Source organism: Eubalaena glacialis, chromosome 13 (genome assembly GCF_028564815.1).
Source record: "Eubalaena glacialis isolate mEubGla1 chromosome 13, mEubGla1.1.hap2.+ XY, whole genome shotgun sequence".
In the NCBI taxonomy this organism is placed as follows: domain Eukaryota; kingdom Metazoa; phylum Chordata; class Mammalia; order Artiodactyla; family Balaenidae; genus Eubalaena; species Eubalaena glacialis.
The window spans coordinates 21544863-21564723 of NC_083728.1; the positions used below are offsets into that span (position 1 = coordinate 21544863).

Below are 19861 nucleotides of genomic sequence, written 5' to 3' on the forward strand. Positions count from 1 at the left end.
CCCCGCCCCCTGAGGTGGGGGGAAGGGGACCCAGGCCTTGCGACGCCTCCATCCCAGAGGAGCGGCTGGTTGACACAACTTTGGACTAGAGCCCAGTGCCTTGAGAAAAACAACACGAAGGAAGGTGAATTCAAATTGAAGAGACTTTAAAACATGAGTCAGACAGTGCCTCAAAGTTCACACTGTTAACAGAAAACGTTAAGATTTTTTTTCTTGTTCTTCAGCTATTCTCCACGGAACCTTGGCAGCTCCCTGGAGGAAGGCCGTGAGTGCTTGCGCCTCGTGCTTCCTGTACCATTGAGCACGAGGGAAAAAGCAAAACAAAACGCTGCACCGGCTTTCCCTGCTCCGAGCTCACTTGGGACCCACTTTCTCTCCTAAAGGATGCACACCTCCGCCCTCCCACAGCACGCTCCTTTGAATAATAGCGTCATTTCCCCCTTCCTGCTCACTCCCCACCCCCCAGTATAAAGATGCTTTACTCATGAACAAAGAGACTTCTGGGGCCCTTGGTGCTCCAAAATCTGAATTAGAAATTAGCCTTGTCCCCCCACCAACTCCATTCTCATGGGATTCTGTAGACTTTCTGTTCTACCCCTGCTGTAATGAACCTTCTAGATTTCGTGCACAGTCATCCTAGACAGACATCCTGGTTTTAAATCTGCTGTGGGACTCGGGTCCCTGAGGGTCTGCTCCTTAACTCTGCCTCTCCCAGCTGTGCTCCTTCATTCAGACCTCTGAGTGGTGGCCCTGGGCTTGGCCTTGATTTGTCACTGTTCTCTGAAGCCCACTAACTATAACCCAATTTGGCAAGACCTTGGGGGGTGGGGGGCAGGGATGGAGGAGAGGGGAGGGTGGCAGGACTCGAAAACCACGAGTTCAACAAGAACAGAGCGATCGATCAAGCAACTAAAGCATCTTGAGCTCTCTCAGGAAAAGAATCATGTCCAGCATTGAGATAATAGCCCAGTTGACCTCTGTCTGAACTGGCTGGGCCATTTTGGTAATATAGGACCAGGCCTTAATGAAAGCCATGAATGAAAGGATTAGCTTTGTTCTCTAGAGGGCAGAGTTGGGATCATAAACAGGCAAAATGAAGAAGGAGGATCAGCCCGGCACTTTCCTGGCAGAAAGTGGCTAAGACTCCATGCTTCCACTGCAGGGGGCGTGGGTTCGATCCGTGGTCAGGGAACTAAAGATCCTGCATGCTGCGTGGCGCAGGGAAAAAAAAAAAAAGTAGGATCAGCCTGGAATGAGGAAGAACTGTCTAACACTGGTGATTCAAAGCCCAGCCATGGTGTGATGCTGGGGTCCCCACCACCAGGAACTCCATGGTCACTCATGAGGCTGCAGAGAGAGAAGGTCCATATTGGGTTGGAGGTGGGACTGGCTCAGTGAACCCCAATCCCAACCTGGCAGACAGATCATCTGTATTAGCAGTAAGACTCTATCATGTATATTTGCAGCCCAGCACTTGGTAACCACCAGGCTAGACAGTGTGGAAGAACCATTGCAAGTAGATATCGATTGACGATGTTTTAGATTCATTTCTACTTGTGAAGGTGAGGCAGCTGTCTCAGACTCAGCTCTGAGAAAACTTCAGAGGAAGCCACAGCTCGAAGGGGTGAAGGAAAACCCGTGAACACAACCATCTTCCATGCTGAGCTTCTCTCCTTGAACCTGAACCCACAGAGAGGCCCACCTACTTATGGGTAAGAATGCCACTGTGGAGGCGGCTGCAGGGGACAGAACAAAGGTGCCAAGGATGGGGCACATGCGAAGATGACATGATGTCTACGAACACATTAGTCAGTCACAGTCACGGTGCTAAGCCAGCCAGTCTTCTAAAGAAGCTTATGTAATAGCTAAGCACGGGGAAACGGGAGTCAAATTACACATACTGCTTCTCCAGGCTTGGGGGAGTGTGGTCCACCCCCTCCCTTGCAGAGAGATAAAAACTCCCTTTGCAGCTAGAGGGATCGTTTTCCAAAGGAGGCCACGTGTGGCCACAGAATGCCCTCCTGGTTTACACATTTATTAAATAGGGGATGGCTATTCACACTGACTAAGGCTGGAGTGGCCTCTGCCACCTCTGCCTCCCTCTCTCAGCATGACATCCTTGGACGAGCTTTCCTCTGTTGTGCCAACTCTTAGGTTGGTGGTGGCTTCTTGGAGCACTTTGAGGACAGAGGTTATGAGGCCACGTGTGATAACAGGAGGAATGAGGGCTGTGATTGATTAGTAATGTCTGCCACAGATAAAGGAGTGGGAATTGGCTGCACGCATACTGAGCATACAACTCTGTTCTACATCACGCTTGCCTACTTGGATTTCAATACTTGCCTTTGCCCCGTTGTTCAAAATCCTCTAGTCTCAAACACAGACATCTGGAAAGTTATCAGATTGAGTGAAAGGGCCCCTCAATATCAATATATCATTCAACCCAGAACAAAAGTCACTGTGGCCTCAGTGGTAGACAGGAATCAAGAATATCTTAGGTTCTAGTAAGAATTTCTCCAATAACTTGCACTAGGGGGTAGAATGAAGACCTGTCCTCCATGACTCCATCCCCTTAAATTGACTGGATCCTGGTTCTAGGAAGCAGTATGCTGAACCAACTCAAGCAAAGGTTGGCAGCCCCTGTGGAATTGCCACCCCTCCCAACCCGGACCCTGGAAAGTAGGGAGGTAAGTGTCCTGCTGGTAACTGGATGGGGTTAAAGAGGGAGGGGCAGGGATCACTATCAGCCAAGGATCACTCTCTCATCCATCCTAGGCATCCTGGGTTTCACAGCATTACCAACATAAAGGAGGAAGGGGACTGTGGTCTGCGGAAGCCCCTCCCTCCACTTCAGAAACCTCAAAGATATCCCTAGCGAGCTATCTCCTTCCCTTTAGCCAGGGGTGTTCTTAGCCAATTAGGAAGTAGCTGGGATGGGAATTTTAAAAAGCTTTTCATAGAGTTTGTTCATGGAGGTTTGGAGAATAATTCCAAGGAAACAAGGACAATAAAAAACAGAGAGTTGGACTCAAAGGAGAAAGTCCTACGCTGGAGGAAGAAAGAATGAGGAGACAAAGGGCTAGAGCAATGCAGACAATGGGTACCAATTAACTGCACAGCCAGTAAGTGGTGGAGCTGGGATCCGAACCCAGGTCTGTCTAATTCCATTGTCTACATATATTAAAGGAGAAGGAACCAGGAAAAAACTCTAAAAGAACTACAAGTGCTTTAAAACATCTTCCTCATGAAACACAAGAAGATTTCAGAAAATCCAAGGTATTAATCATCAAGGAGATAAGAGGACATTTCGACTAACAAACCAGACAGATCAATTGGTAATAAAGCAAATACTTGCTGAAATCAGTATAGAGTAAAAACATATGCTTAATGAAACTAAACATAAGTGGGACTTCCCTGGCAGTCCAGTGGTTAAGACTCCTCGTTTCTAATGCAGGGGGCGCGGGTTCGATCCCTGGTCAGGGAACTAAGCTCCCACATGCTGCATAGTGTGGGCCAAAAAAAAAAAAAAGTAAAATAAGACCGATCCACTTAAAAAAAAAAAAGCAAAACTAAAACATAAGCATCTCAGAACTTATAAAATATGTAAATGAAAGGAACCCAGAGATAAAGAATGCAGGGTAAAAATGGCAGCTTCTGTGCACAGCACATCTTCCATGGGTCAAATTCTTTACATGTAACATCTCTTGGAATCATTGTGCCAACTCTGCGGTAGGTGTTGTTCCCATTTCAAAGAGGAGAAAACTGAGACTTAGAGAGGTTAAGGAACCCATAAGTAGGGCTATTCCAGTTGTCTATAGCTGGCATCTTTTCTGATTGCTCAATCATATGCCATGATGGTTAAGTATTTTTTATTATCTCCCCTGCTTGAAAATAGAGAAAATGTCAGACAGGAAAGATGGCCCACAAAAGCACGACTAGAAGCAAGAAGAGAACTCTTTGCAGGAAAATAAATGAAATCTATGCAGAGTGAGGATAATTGATTACAGTCATAACTTCCCTTACTATTGGAGCTGTCATCACCTTTGGAGGCTTAGGCAGGAAATATATGTATCTCATCCTAAATTTCATAAAACTGCCTTCCAAACCCTATGAGCTCAGCCCCCTATGACTACTGTTCCCTTTCTTGGTGAGCGCTTTCTCATTTTCACTTTACCCAACAGCTCCCAAACCAGATTCATAACAGCAACTGTCTTCTCTCCTCTACTCTCTGGGAGATGAAGCTGTCAGTAGAATAAATCAGGAAGCTTCCAGACACTCAGCATTTGGGTAAATGAAGTTTCCATCCAATACACAGGCTTTGAAGTCTCTCTGTACGGGATTTGTGACCTTCCAGGTCACCATGCAGAGAGAAGCAAGCTGTAGTAACCTGCCTTTACATTACTTTCGTTCCTCCCCTCTTTGATCTCCAGCCAAAGTCCCTTCACTTTGATTCCCTCCTCTTGGCTCCTCTTGGGTGTACAGAACTCCAAGCATACCTCTGCTTCCCCTCTGACCCCTTATTTCCATTGAAAATTCTCCATAAGCCATAGATTCAATCCCATGAAAGTGATGTTACTGTCACAACTGAACTTATCTCCTCGTGTTGAAATCTCAGGTTCACTTTGTTAGAGACTTTGGTCTACACTCAGAGCCCTAATATAATTTCAGTCCTCTCACTCATCATTTTCTCCAGCAAATTGCTAAACACTCTTTCTATTTTATGCCTGATGTCATCAACAAGTAACTAATTTCAGAATTTTCTTCTGGCAGTTTTCTCCTCTAATTCACTTCCACTTTTAATTTAAAGCTGCATTCATTTAACCAATCAACAAATATTTATTACCATCTACTATGTGCTAAGCCATAAAGCATGGGGGTCCTAAGGGTCCCTTAATGAACAAAACTATTGATCAGAAAAGTTCTGCTCTGGTAAAGGCAGAGTAGCTCTTATTGGACCCACCCCCTCACATATAACTATTGTGAACTCTACACACCACACACACACACACACACACATAACCTATTGGAAGGCACTAAATTTGTTCAACCACAAGCAGACAGAAACCGGAGGGGAGTCAACACATGAAAGAAAGAAATTTGCACTAGGTGAATTCCATGTTTTTGTAGCTTTTTATCCGAGGGCAGGCCCCAGTCAGTGTTATACCTGTTGGCTACAACCTGGATGAGAACCTTTGCTCTTACCGTTTGAGGAATTAAAGGACAGAGTTCAGGTAACTACAGTTGGGAAGTGAAGAGAAAGCATCCCAGAAAAGAGTCACAGATGGTAGCCCCAAATGCTGAGTATAGATTCTGTCCAAATCTCTCTGAATGATGCATGTGCAGGGCAGGTTCCAAGCAGCCCAACTAAGGCTAAAAGAACTGAAGAAAGATTTCAGCTGCTGCCTACCCAGGGGGAAACTGAATTTAGAGTTTGTTTGGTCAAGTTAACTGACTGATTTTTTTAAAAGTCATTACTGTTCTGAGGAACATAATAGAACCAAGAGTCTCTTCAAGTCTCATTCACAATGTTCAAGATGTAACCTAAAATTACCAGAAAAAAAAATTTTTTTTAAAGCAAACAGGAAAGGGACTTCCCTGGAGGTCCAGTGGTTAATACTCCATGCTTCCACTGTATGGGGTGTGGGTTCAATCCCTGGTCGGGGAACTAAGCTCCACATGCCTCAGCGTGGCCAAAAAAAAAAAAAAAAAAAAAAAGGAAAATATGACTCAAACTCAAGAGGAAAGGCACAATAGAGATCTACCCGCAAAATGACCCCTTATTTCCTTTAAGGGTATAAAGGAAAGTATGCTTGTAATAAATGAACAAATAGGAAATACCAGCCACAACACAGAAACCACAAAGAAGAGACGTGAAACTATTAATCAGATTAGATAAATCCACACCAACAGCTTTCTCTGCATCCATGTGAGTTGTGCTTTTCACTAGAGCCAGTTACATAGTTCTAATATTGACTTCAATGACTTTTTTTTTTTTTGGAGCACCTTCCAAGTGCCAGGTCTTGGGCAAGCTTTGGGGAGCAAAAATACAGCATAAAATATTAAATCCTGATCCCAAAGACCAGATATTTTCATCTGATGACATCTGTATAGACTACTTGTCACTTCTCATGTCCTCCTTTCTCTTTCAGGTCTTAAATTGGAAGAAGAGATTGAAGTCCTTTCATGGGCTCTTCCCAGCTTCCAGATCACTCCTGATGGAACCATTTGCCCACATAAAGCACACATGAATGAGGCACAGGCTGTCAGGTTTAATACACCTCTACATTCTCCTTCCACAGCAAAATCAGCCTCCCCTGCTGATTAGACAGATCAGATCTATAAAAAACTCTGGGTACAGACGTCAAAGAGAGTCAATGGGGAGGCACTTGCCATTATAACACCTCTTTATACAGTTCCATTAATGCGTGTTTTGCTTTTTCAACACCTGGCAGGAAAGAGGTTCTCAAACTTGGCTACAAAGTTGGAATCACCTGGAGATGCTGGGAACTTATATTAAGATCGCAGAGCATGACTACTATATATCCACCAGAGTGGCCTTTCTTTTTTAAAGACAGAAAGTACCAGTGGTTGGCAAGAATTCTTATAAACTGAGTGGGAATATAAATTGGTACAGCCACTTTAAAAAACTGCTCAAGCAATATCTTCTAAAGCTGAACATATGATGCCCTATAATCTAGCAATTTCATTCCTAGGAATATACTCAACAGAAATTTCTATATACATTTACCAAAAGGCATTTACAAGAATGTTGACAGCACTATTTGTAATAATCCCAAAGTGTAAACTATCCAAAATGCCCACCAAGAGTAGTTTGGAAAAAAATTTTGGTGTACTCACACAATGGAACGGATGAGTAATATACAATTACACTTGACAATCTGGATCTCTCACATTGTTAACCAAAATAAGCCAAACACAAAAATGCATACTATATGATTCCACTTATGTAAAATTCAACAACAGGCAAAAGGAATCTATGTTGTTATCAATCAGAATGGTGGTTTTGGAGTGGGGGTGACTGGGAAGGGACTGAAGAAGGGCTTCTCAAGTGCTGATAATATTCAGTTTTTTGAGCAGGATATGGCTTACCCGGGCATGTTCAATCTGTGACAATTCATTCACTTAGGATGTGGGTACTTTTCTGTGTTTGCTTTACCTTAATAAACCATTAAAATTTTTAAAATACGGGGTCCCATCTCAAGAGATTCCAGTTTAGTTGGTCTGGGGTGCAGCCAGGCATTGAAATTTTTAAAAAGCTCCCCAGGTGGGTCTAATATGCATCCAAGAACCACTGTGTTAGAACTTGGCAACCCTCTTGACTATTTATTTCTTGGAGCAGAAAGTGCTGCTGCTTCTCCAGAAAGTTTAAAGCAGGATGTTTTCTGTGGATCACTGGTAGCTCCAGAGGAGGTTAACAGGTGTTACATGGAAAAAGGGTTCCGTGGTGAAATAAACAATTTTACAATTTTTAATGATTAACTCTTATTGAACACTTACTACATTCCTGGAGCTAAGCTAGCTGCTTTATCTACACTATCTCATTTAATCCCACAATAAGCCTATGAGAAAGGTACTATTAATCCTCATTTTACAGAAGAGTAAACTAAAGTTCAGTGAGGTTAAGTAATTGCCCAAGGTCACACAGCCAGTAAGTGACAGGGTTAGGATTCAGATCCACATTGGCCTTGACGCTGAAGCCCATGCTCTGAACCACTGCCCTGATTTGCCTCTCCAGGCAGCACTTGTCTGCAGGACTTAACAGAGCTTCCACTTGGCTAATGCGAGCTGTGGGTTGTCAAGACAGGAACGTGGGAGGCAACACTTCCCAAAATGGTCTCCTTGCCTCCATCTCTTACCTTCCAACCCACAATCCACACCACTGGCAGAGTTTTCATTCTGCACCCAAGTCTGATCCTGTATTTCCCTTGTAGGGAAGCGTATAATGTCTCCCCAGTGCCTGTAAAGTCTAAACTTCTTAGCCTCAGAGACCAGACCATCCAGTATCTGGCCTTGACATGTTTAGCTTTACCTCTGGTCGTCCTAACCTCCCTCCCACCCCCACCAAGTCCACTAAACACTCAATTTTCCAGCTACACTTAATAGGTCTGGTGGATTCACACTCCAACAATGGTACCCACCATTTGCTGAGACTCTGCTATGTGTCAGGTACTGCCCATAAATTAACTTTAATCCCCACAAGGAGCCTTTAAAAACAGGTCTCATTATCTCCAGTAGATAGAGTAGGAAATGGAGGCTCATCTTGACATGCCCAAAGTCACAACTAGGGAGTGGCAGGCAGAACTAGGATTTGAACACAGATTTACATTTCTCCTCTACAAAGCCCATGGAGTTTTCTCTCCGCCTCACTCCCCACCTCACCTTCATTCATGCTGTTCCAAGGAGTGGCAGTACCCTTCTTTCCCTCCACCTGGCAAGCTTTTCCTTGTTCTTTGAGAGCTAGCCCAAGTGCTGTAATGATAATATCTATCATCTCTTAAGTGCTTTCCAGGCACCGTGCTCAGCACTTGACTTGCCTCATCTCATTTACAGGATATTGTCTCCATGCTCCTTTTATTCCCTCCGAGTTGTTCTTTATCGGCCTTGTGCCAAACGGGTTTCTCTCTCCTCTTTAGTTCCAAAGCATTTGACCACATCTCTGTTGTGGCTCTCAACTAGTAATTGTTAGTTTCAGATCTGCCTCTTCCATTGGACTAGATGCTCTCGAAAGACAAGGAATAGATGTTATTCACCTTTTCATCCCACCCTAGAGTCACCCAGCATGTGGTAGAGTTTCAATAAATGGGAGAGGGTAGACAGGAGGGTGGGAGACCAAGAGACTGAAATTCACTGACATTATTCCATCAGTCATATCATAGGGAGTGGTCCTCTGGCTTGGAACCAGAGCTATAGAATCAAACCAGACAAAACAGACCTGGCTGTTGGAGGAACGTGGGGGCCAGACCCAGGATGTACCTTACCTGGCCCCTGCCTTGCCATCCATGAAAGGATGAGTTAGGACTGTCTCTGGCTCCACAGTCTTTTTTCAACTCTGCATGCTTTGCAATTGGCTCCAGAGATCCTGGCTTAGAAGCTTTGCTGTAAAGTGATGGTTAGTTTCATTCCACAGCACTGTTTCAGATATTCTCAGCTGCTCCTTGCCGTGTGTTGTTCTTAAGGTACTGCAGTGAATGAAGAGCTATCCAAGACAGGTAGCCCGAAGAAAATGCATAGCTAAGGCGTGGCTCCCGCAGGTGGGAAGATCAGGTGGTCATAACCCCTTTCTAAATGGATCTATTCTTTTTGAGTAGGAGGCCCTTTTACAAGACACACACATCTCTGAAGCTTACTCATTCATTGAACGCCCATTCTGTGCACCCAATCTACAGTGGGCACTGTTCAGAGCACACGTCCTTGTAACCCCTGGAGTAACCGCCAATTCATGCCACCCACATCCAACTTCTATGAGCTCCAAGGCTGTGGATTTTTTTTTTTTTTAATTTATTTTTGGCTGTGTTGGGTCTTCGTTTCTGTGCAAGGGCTTTCTCTAGTTGTGGCAAGCGGGGGCCACTCTTCATCGCGGTGCGCGGGCCTCTCACTATCGCGGCCTCTCTTGTTGCGGAGCACAAGCTCCAGACGCGCAGGCTCAGTAGTTGTGGCTCACGGGCCTAGTCGCTCCGCGGCATGTGGGATCTTCCCAGACCAGGGCTCGAACCCGTGTCCCCTGCATTGGCAGGCAGATTCTCAACCACTGCGCCACCAGGGAAGCCCAAGGCTGTGGATTTTTAAAGCCAGCCTTCTGTTCCTTTGCTCTCGCTCTTTCTGGACTAACATACACATTTGCCCAGGTAAGAGTGATTGGTAATCAGCACCAGCTGCAAACTCAGCTGGGTTTCTGCACAGCCTCCCTCAAACAAACCTCATTAGTAAACATGGAAACCACCAAAAAGTCTATTTCAAAATTACTTATCCCTTCCTAGCTGCCCACCTCTTCTGCTGCCACCACTAGGGGTAAGCAGCATGATCTTTCTGCTTCTAACAAGTCATTTTCTTCTGAGGATTTCAAGTATCCCCCCTCCCACCAGGACATAGTGTATGCTGTATTTTACAAATTCATTTATGATAGTCATGTTTGATAGTTTATCAAACAGAACTTAGCTTATACATTTCTCTAGCACAGCTTTGTTCTTATGTTATTTGCCCATGTGTCTGCTTCCTTCAGGAGACAGGGACCAACCTAAGGGCAGGAGCTGGTTTAATTTAATTTTATGTCTCTAATTCCAAGCATCAAGCCAAGTAAAATGTAGTTCTTGAATATTTAACAATCTTTATGTAGCCACGGTCTAAAGGGTCATAAAATCTGAAGTATTGTGGAACTTGACCTAGAAACATTCTTTCTATTTTATTCCTATCTGACTGGCAAAAATTAAAGTCACTCAGCGTTGGAGAAGGGGCTGGGGCAATAGGCATTCACACACATGGTCGAGGGAATAGAAATTGGTTTTCGGGACTTCCCTGGCGGTCCAGTGGTTAAGACGCCGTGCTTCCACTGCAGGGGGCATGGGTTTGATCCCTGGTCAGGGAACTAAGATCTCGCATGCCGTGCCAAGAAAAAAAAAAAGAAAAAAGAAATTGGTTTAGCCTCTTGGGAGGACAGTTTGACAATGTCATAGTTCAAACTGCAGGGAATTTTCCTTACAGATAAACTCATACCAGTGTACAAAGATACATGCTGTGTAAGCAAGGATGTCATAGCATCATACACTTGTAGTAGGAAAAAAACCAAAATAATCTGCACTGCCAGCAAGGGACTAGAAAACAAATTATGGTAAATTTTTATTACGGGAATATCATGTAGCCTTTAGGACTGAGGTATATCTATATGTGTTGACATATGCTAAGATAAATTAGCTGAAAAGAGAAGTTTCAGAGGAGGGTTGTACAGATGTGTTAAAAAGAAAAAAGGATAAACATGTAAATGCATGTGGATTTTCATATGCATAAGAAATTTATGGAAAGACATAAAACATTCAGGGATTTCTTCTGGGGAAAAAGAAATGAGTGGATGATGATTGGGGAAATTTCCCTTTCCATTTTCCATATTTCTGTACGGTTTGAATTTTAATAATGAGTTTGTCTCTTTTTATAATTAAAAAGCATAAAATACAGCAATAAAAAAACAAAAGCTTGATTTCATACGTTAAAAAAAAAATGAAATTCTGGAGAAACTCTTCCCTGTTTCTTTATAAAGCAATAGGCAATGACTCTAAAGTGTTTTTTCTCTGCTCAGTTCATGGGGGGGCCGATGATGACTACAGAGTTCCAGAAAGGAATCTGGGGACAGGAAAAGTCACCAAGAAGACCCAAGAGCCCTGAAGAAAGTAAGTGTGAGAAGGTGTGCCTTTTACTTGCTCTTGGATGACAGGAAATAAAGCCAGTTCTGACTGAGACTCTGAAACATTCTGGGAGCCAAGAAATTCTGAGAACTCACCAGGCTGGCATGGACACTGGGACCTGTAACCAGCTCCAAGAAGCAAAGGCTAGGAATGCCTAGGTAAGTAATAGACATAAGTAACCAGGGTGAACAAAACAACAGACCCAGTCCCCTGGGATGTAAGTGACACAGGGCTCTGCTCGCCTATCCCCTCTGCTCTGAAGCTATGACTCCCAGGGACTGACTTCACTGACACTAATGTAATAATTATTGTTAGTATGTATCGAGTACATCCTATGTGCCAGACACAGGCTAAATAATCATAGCCTCTCATACGATTATTATTCCTATTTTACACATTGGTGAATTGAGGCTCAGCAAAGTTAGCAAATAGCTTCTCAAGGTTACAGTTAAGTGGCAGAGGCAGGGATCCAACCGAGGTCTGACTCCAGAGCCAGCCAAGGTCACTGCTAGCCTTTCCCCCATCTGGGGAAGAACTAGAGAAAGGCACTCCCTCAGGGCAGGGACAGCTTACGAAGTGCAACAGCATTTTTTGCCCAGAGTCAGAGAGCGTCATGATTAAGTTAAAGGACTTGGAAGCTAGATGTCCTGGATTCAAATCCTGACTCCACCACTTACTGGCTGTGTGACAAGGGCAAGTCATTGAACCTCACTTTCCTCATTGGTAAAATCAGAGTCGTGGTAAGGTCACCTCTTAGAGTTGCTAGGAGGACTAAAAGTTAAATAGTGCTTGGCTCATAATAAGTACTAAATGTTAACCATCATTATTAATATTAAGAAAAAATGCCCTTCCTTCCAGGTAGATGCAACCCTGCAGGGTACAGAGCCAGGCAAGTGGAGCGGGCTAGCTTTAGGCCCCTCCCTCAGCCGTGTGCCATCAGGCTATACACAATGCTACAACTTTACACCGGGCCTCCTGAGCAATTAACTTCCACGTGCTGCCAGCTCTTCCTCTTGGCTTCCCCTCTGCCAGCCTGGCTGTGAATCAGAATCACCTGGCACACTTTTTAAAAATACAGACTCCCAGGGTCCCACCTTGGCCGGTTCTGACTCAGGTAGGCTGGGCTAGGGCCAAGGGATCTGTGTGTTTAACAAGCCCCAGGTGACCAGGTGGCCCAGGGGTAGTGTGTCCCCCGACACACGTTTCTAGAAGCCCCTCACACCTGTTCTGGCTGTTTCCGTTGCTCCTTGCAGGCAAGCAGCCTTTCCTTCAGGCTTGGTCCCAGGTCTGGGCACACAGAGAAAGGGAGCAGTAAGTCTGCTCCCCTGCAAACCAGCCTGCAGAACAGATGGCTGGGCGAACAGGCACGACAGGCTGACTTTGCTTGAGTGGGTGATACCAGGGACCCCTCACCTGTAGACTTGGGGTTCCCCAGACCCTTGCTCCCCAAAGTGCAGTTCACAGACCAGCAGAATGGCTCCCCCTGGGAGCTTGTTATAAATGCAGATGCTCAGGCCCCAGACCTAATGCATCAGATTCTGCATTTTACAGAAACCCGAAGACTGTGAGCAAGTTTGAGGCCTGTGCTCAAGATCCCCTCCCCCATCAGAATAAATTCTAATCCATGTGCACCTCTAACCTGTCCAAACACCCTTCGGGGCCAATCTTTTCTTTCAAACTCGCAGAGAGCCCTGGGAAAACAGCCTGGTCCTTTCAATAGCCCAGATCCAGGCTCAGCAGCCGGCCTGGGGCTCATGATGAACCTTTGCTTTAATGAATTATTTCAAAGTTCACATGAAAATAAACCTCCCCACTAAATTGAAAAAGAGACAACAGCTCTGGCCTCTATGATTCTGGGGCGTAAAACATTCCCATCTTTTGTACAGAGTCGTGACCCCTACTTCCCTGGCCAAAGCCATCCAAAGACATCAAATGCCCAAAGAAAACAAGCCATGTCTTCCTGTTGGCCAAGCTTCAAGTTATCGGGCAGATTTCACACTGGAGCTTGACCTCATTAATCCAAGGCCTATCACATTGCTGTAAATGTCAGTGGAAAAATAGCCATTCAGTGGGTTTCCTTCATTCCACCAGAAAGGGAAAAAAACAGGAAGCTGACAGCAGCTGCGCCCCAGCTTGGCAAATCCCAAGGGCCCAGCTGACAGGGCGTTCCTTATGAGCACCTACATTCCCCTGCCCCAGCCTGCTTGTCCAGATAAAGGTGGGTCCTGTGTCTATATGAGCAAAATGCAGCAGTGATTGTAGCAACAATGCTGATAATTCGGGCCCCCTAGCACCTGCTCGGGAAGGAAAATAGCTTGGTCTGAATTTCTTTGGCCTGAATGACCAGTTGGCTGTTCATCATTCAAGTTCATCTGAATCACTTCTGTCCATTCAAAATGTCCTGCAAGCCAAACCTCTGGGACTCCAAGGGACATAAGGCCTTCCAAATACTCATTCATCCCTTTAATGCATATTGATTGTCTCCTGTGTGCGGGCCATCATGCTGGGCAACTGGGGACACTGGGCTGAATGAATCAGACACAGTCACTGACCTTAGGGGCCTCATGTCCAGTGTAAGCTTTCTCAATTTTGGCACTATTGACATTTGGGATGGGACAATTCTTTGTTTCGGGGGTCTGCCCTGGGCACTGTAGGATATCTTGCAGCATTCCTGGCCTCGACCCACCAGATGCCGGTAGCTCCCCGCTCCCTCTGCACTTTCCCACTTGTGACAACCAAAAATGTCTCCAGACATTGCCAAATGTCCCCTGGGAGGCCAAACTGCCCCCAGTTGAGAACCACTGGCCTAGTGGGGGGAGACAGAGTAAAAGAATAATGACCACAAATAGCCATATAATCACAATTATGATAAGTACCATGGAGGAAAATTTTGTGGATATTATACCAATATATTTATGATGTGCAAGTCAATTTTATGCATGATTACAAATCCTCATGACAACTCTGAATTGTATATATATACATATACATATATATGTATATGTGTGAGTGTGTGTGTGTGTGTGTGTGTGTGTGTGTGTGTATGATCTGTATTTCCGGCTGAAGAAATTGAGGTGCAAGGAAGTGAAGAAACTGGCCAACGCCCAAAAGCTAGTGAAAGGCAGAGGCAGGATTTGAACCGTGGCCCTGAACTTTGCCTCCTGTAGAAAAGGAAATTCGAGCCTTTGTTTTGATGTCTTCTGTAAACAGGTAGGGTGTGTGGTCACGTGATGCTCTACCCAGCCATCCTAAAAGACTCATTCCTTCCTGGGGTCACCGTGGAGCTCAACTGCCACCTGCTACATCAATCAAGCTGCAAACTGCCTGCATCAAGGCACGTCTGTGGGACCTAGCGGGCCAAGGAAGGACGTCCTGAATTCTGAGACATCCAAGAACAGCCCCCCATCGCCAAGTGCCTGCACTCAGGGCCTTCCCAAAAATCAGGGTTGGGAGAGAATGGGGCAGTCCCCAGGTACCCGGAGCACACCCCACTGTGATCCATCTCCAAGATGCCTACAGCCCAGCATCCAGGGGTACTGCCAGACATTCTGCAGTCAGCTTTAGATATTTACCAAGGGCACGCGTGAGGTGGTACACATAGCACAGAGCAACTTCGGAGACCTCTAGACATGAGTTCCTGCCACTTATAAGCTGAGTGCCCTTTAGCAAATCACCTCATCCTCTGTGCCTCAGTTTCCCCTTCTGTTCAGTGGGGATAAATGCATCTACTTCAATAAATCAGTATGAGGATCCGATGGCAATACGAGCAAAGACCTTGGACAGTGACCAGGATCCAGAAAAGTACTTGGTACCTTATTATGGTCAATAAGGGAACGAGATCGTGACGCTTCCTCCACCCACATCCCCTTCCTTCAAGTGAGAAACGTCCCAGGAAGAGAGAAACAGGCGCAGAAGTAGCAAAAGCATCTCTGGAAGAAGGAGGGGACCTCTGTGCTTTCCAGGTAGAAGGAAGAGGAAAGGACAGTTAATGTACTGGCAAACGTGCACAGACCAGCCCTTCCTCGCCTGCAGAAGTTAATTCTAGACTGCAATCAGACAGCTCCGTTAGCTGCAGGGCGCCTGCTTCGGGTGAGCAAGCGTTTATCATTCGGGGCCCCTTGGCAGGATGGCCTTGCTCCCTGGCCTTGCCTCCTGCCCCTCCCTAAGTCACACCCTACGGTGATGGTGCTCCAGCTGTAACTCCCGCTCACTGCTCTCCGAGACACCAAGCACTTTTAAGCCTCTGTGCCTTTGCACAAGCTGTTCTCTTGGCTCAGGCTGCCCACCCCACTATTAGCCACCACCTGGAAAACTGTCTCTGAAGGGCTCAAATGTGCCCCTACTGCAAAATTTGCCCACCTGCGATGGGTCACTGCAGACTAATAATAATAGCAGCCAACATTTACAAACACTGATTAATATCTAGAAGGCTCTGAGCCGAGGTTTTTGCCCATGTGGTCTCACTTTTCTCCTCACATCACCACCCTAGAGGTAATGCATCTGTCCATCACCACCCAGCTACAAGGTGGCAGATTCAGGAATGAAACCTGGGTTCGTTAGCTGAGCCCCCGTGTTCATCCATCCCTCTACTCTTCATTCCTCTTCTTGCCAGTGAAGCTGGATCCTCACTATCACCTTTTGCCCGTAGATTGAGAAGCCTGAGAGCTGCCTGATTCATCTTGAAATCCCTCGCTAAGCACAATAGCTAGAATGGAGTAAACATCTGTTGAATGAATCAACAGATCCTGCAAAATGGCAGCCAGATGAGAAAAGCTAAATGACAGACTTCCTAGAGACAGGCCCATGCTGGACTTGAATTCCCAGAAATCAGCACCACCCCCTCCAGGCTGAGGGGCTTTCCCTGTCCTGTTAGTTAGAGGCAGAAGAGTTCTGACTTCCCCCAGACTCGGGGGGTGGGGGAGTGAGGGTGAGAGGGGGGGAACCTGTGAGAGCCCAATGCAAAGGAGGAAATGGTGGTGATGGTGATGATAATCATCTCCTGCATTCCTGCCCATACCAGGTGCTGCACTAAGCACTTTCTGTGCATCACGGGCTCACAGAATCCTCACAACCCCACAGAGCAGGCATTACTATTACACCCATTTTACAGATGAGAAAACCAGGAGTCAGAGAGAGTAAATAATTTACCTAGGTCACAGAGCTTTTAAGTAGAGACCTGTAATTTGAACTAGGCCTATCTGACTCCCTTGCTCTTTAAATTTTGTGGCTTTCTGTGGGAGGCAGTCTTGTCCAAGTCCTCCTTAAATCCCAGTGTCTAGGATGTACTCAGGATAAAGAAGGTCATCCTAGCCTCTGCTGGAAGAATGCCACTTGGGACCCACTGTACACCAAGTGCTTCAAGTCCTGGGTGCAGGGGGCATGGGGGTGGGGGTGGCTAGATTGGCAGAGGGGTCAAGATTGGGTGAGGTTCCTGATGGTCCAAACACAGCACAGGAATCCAGGTATGTGCCTTCCGTGATCCATAAAACCATTCTGGCTGCAGTCTCTGTTGGTTAGAGAATGTTGACGCTGGGTATGGAGCAGGTTTTGATAAGAACCTGGGGCCCTAGTTTCCAAAGAGTCCAAATGAATTCTGCAGAAGGTTACTGCCTTGGGGAAAAACCCACCTTTCTGCGTCAGCATCCTCTTAGCCCTGTGGCTCAGGCTCCCGAACAGACTTAACAGCTGGATTAGAAATTTAACCTCCACTCCAGCATCAATTACCAAAGAGAACGAAGTCTGAGCATGCACTGGGTCTTGCCTGCCACGTCCCTCCACGCCAGGGAAGATTCAGAGGGCGCAAGGATGCAAGGAGCCCCAACCCAGAGCCCGCCAATGAACGGCACAGAGGGAGGAGACCAAAAGAGGGGTAAGCAGGATCAAGTGGTCTTCCTGAAGGAAGACATTTCAGAGGCTGGCAAGAGCTGGGACCAGGAGAGGGGTCAGGAAGGTTCCAGGGAGGGGGATACTGTTGGGTAGACTCCAGTTCACAGGAGAGTACAAAGTTGAAGGTCCAAAGTGTCTGGTTGACATCTTGCCTCCAACATCCTGGCGGCAGGTGGGAGATGAGGGGCTGGGGGGTTGTGTGGGAAAGCCCCGGAGCAGGCTGAGAGCTGAAAGGACTCACCAGCGCCCACCAGCCGCCCGCAAGCTGCCTCTTTATGACAGAGCGGAGGGAGGAAGATGTGGAAACTCCCCCAGCCCCTGCAGAACCACCCACCAGGGCTCCACTTCAGCTCCTGCCTAAAAAGAGACACGCCCCACTCCAAACCTTTCTGAAAGGCGCTGGTATTAACACAGGAGCGTTCCCGCTGCCGAGCTCTGCTGCACCCAGCACCTCACACGGTCCTCTCCCCATCCTCCCACGGCCTGATTAGCCCCATTTCCTAGAGGCAACTGAGGCTCCGAGGCCAAGGGCCTCGCTCTCGGGCAGAGAGCTAGTCACTGGCTGAGCTAAGAAGCTTTATGACCAGTCTCGGAGGAGGCCTCCCTGATGGAGGGTTTTCCTCCGGTGCTTCACCAGACACAGGAAATGGCAGGGCCCACAGGGAAGTACCCCCGCTGGCCGAGGTGGCTAACGGCAGGCCCCTTCCCGGGGGCGCCCTGCGGGCAAGGGCGCCTGATACCTCGGGGGTCCGGGTCCTCCACAGAGGGCGATTCAGAGGCGGCACCTGGTGCCCGGGGCCGCTGAGAGCTGGTGGGCGCTTCTGACAGTGAGAACAGGGGCCCATTATGTGGAATCCAGTCACATGGGCGCGCAAGCAGCTCGGTTTTCGGTTCTGAGAAGCGCTTATGGAGCCGCGTCTCTCTCTCCTTGGGCTCCAGAGATGCCCGGGAGCACCGGGTCTCGGGCTTTTCGCGCCGCCCTCCCGGGAGGGCCAGATTCAAAGCTCCAATTATCCGCCCGAGGCTGGGAGCTGCACCATCAGCATCTCCCGCTAAGCCGGTCCGGACTGGAGAAGGGGGAGGCGGGGAGTCGGCCTCAGGGAAGGAGGCGGGCAGAGAACGCCCCCCCCCCACCCCTGGCTCTCCACTCGGGACGGTCTGGGCAGTTCAGCCTGGGCGCTCCGGGTGACCTTGGGGAGACCCCTCTGCGCGACCTCTCCGGGGAGGGCTGCACAGTTTCTGCCCATCCTAGGCGCTCGGGGGCGCTCCTCCGGCAGGAGTCGATGCGCGGGACTCGGGAGGATAGGAGCGCTCCAGGTGCGGGGGACCGAGCCGCGGGCGCACGGCTGCCCTTCGGAGAGGCCGGGAACAACCACGCGCGGGGTCTCCCCGGGGCCGCGGGGCGCTGTCAGCTGGATCCCGCAGGAGGCGGGTCTGCACGCGGGGGCGCCTGCCCTGGGGACCTTTCCCGCCCAAGCAGGAGTCCTCCCGGCGCCCTGCCACCGCCTGCGGGCACCAAGCGCCGCCACGCGAGGGGGCGGCGCCCCCGTGCCGGGCCCGAGGCTGGGCGCCGGGGCTGTCTGGTGCTGGTTGTGGCTCCTGCCCGGCATTGCGCCCCCCGGCAGACGGCGGCCCAGGAGCCCAGAACCCGCGGAGGAGCCCCCTGCCCGCCCCAAGATCCGGCCACGGCGGCCCCAGCCAACAGCCTGCCACTACGCCCCGTACCCCGGCCTCATCTCTGGCGCGCAAGACCCGGGAGAACGCCCCCACCCCAGCCCGACTCTCGGGTCCTGCGCTCCCGGTACCCGCTTTTCCAGGCTCCCCCCACACCCCCCAAATTACCTTCTGCCGCCAGCCCTTAGCCCGAGCTCCCCACACACCCCCAGCCAGACCCTCAGAGGCTGGGGCCGCCTCCTCACCGCGATCCTCATCCCCCGCCCTGTCGAGCTGCAGAACGCAGGGAAGCAGGCGGCGCCGCCGGGGAACTCACCCGCTCTCCCGAGCCCTGCCCCGGGCGGCTCCCGGCCGTGGCTCGGTCCGTCAGTCCCCGAGCCGCAGCTGCCAGTGCGGCGACAGAAGCCTGCTCCGCACGACCGCGAGCCTCCACCCCGCCCCTCGGCTCCTCCCCCGAGGCGGGGCCTGAGCTCGTGGGAAGGGAGTGGGCACGCTCTACTCTGCCTGGCCGACGAGGCAGCTCCAGGAAGGGTCCTCGCGTCTCCGGGTGCTCCCCACGCCTTCACCACCCTACCCTTTGAGCAGCTGGAAATTGAAGGCGGATGAGAAGCGACCAGGGTTCGGAAGAGTTTTCCTTACGGGCTTCCTCCCACCCTCCAACACTACTAGCTTGGAAAGGGGGAAGCCCAGGACTGGATTCTTGCTCCCTTTTGATGGAAGGGCATCAGGAAGCCCAGAGAGCCGCAGTAAACCACCCAAGGTCACACAGCATTAGTACAAGTGCTAGCAATTCAAGTCTCCTACCTTGAAGCCTGAGTCAGAAGGCTTCCTAGGACGTCAAGGAGCCCAACTAGGCCTTGCCCTGGGGGCAGGTTTGTGGGATCAGG

The 19861-nt window shown here is 48.6% G+C and overlaps 1 protein-coding gene across 1 annotated transcript in view; it reads right to left on the minus strand.

The window, feature by feature from the left end:
• PPP1R16B (protein phosphatase 1 regulatory subunit 16B) overlaps positions 1–19385 on the minus strand; it is a 96799-nt gene extending 77414 nt beyond the window's left edge. The window contains exon 1 of the mRNA XM_061208950.1: positions 19291–19385. The gene's annotated coding sequence lies outside the window, so the exon portion shown is untranslated. The remainder of the gene's footprint in view (positions 1–19290) is intronic.
• Positions 19386–19861: the final 476 nt, after the last annotated feature.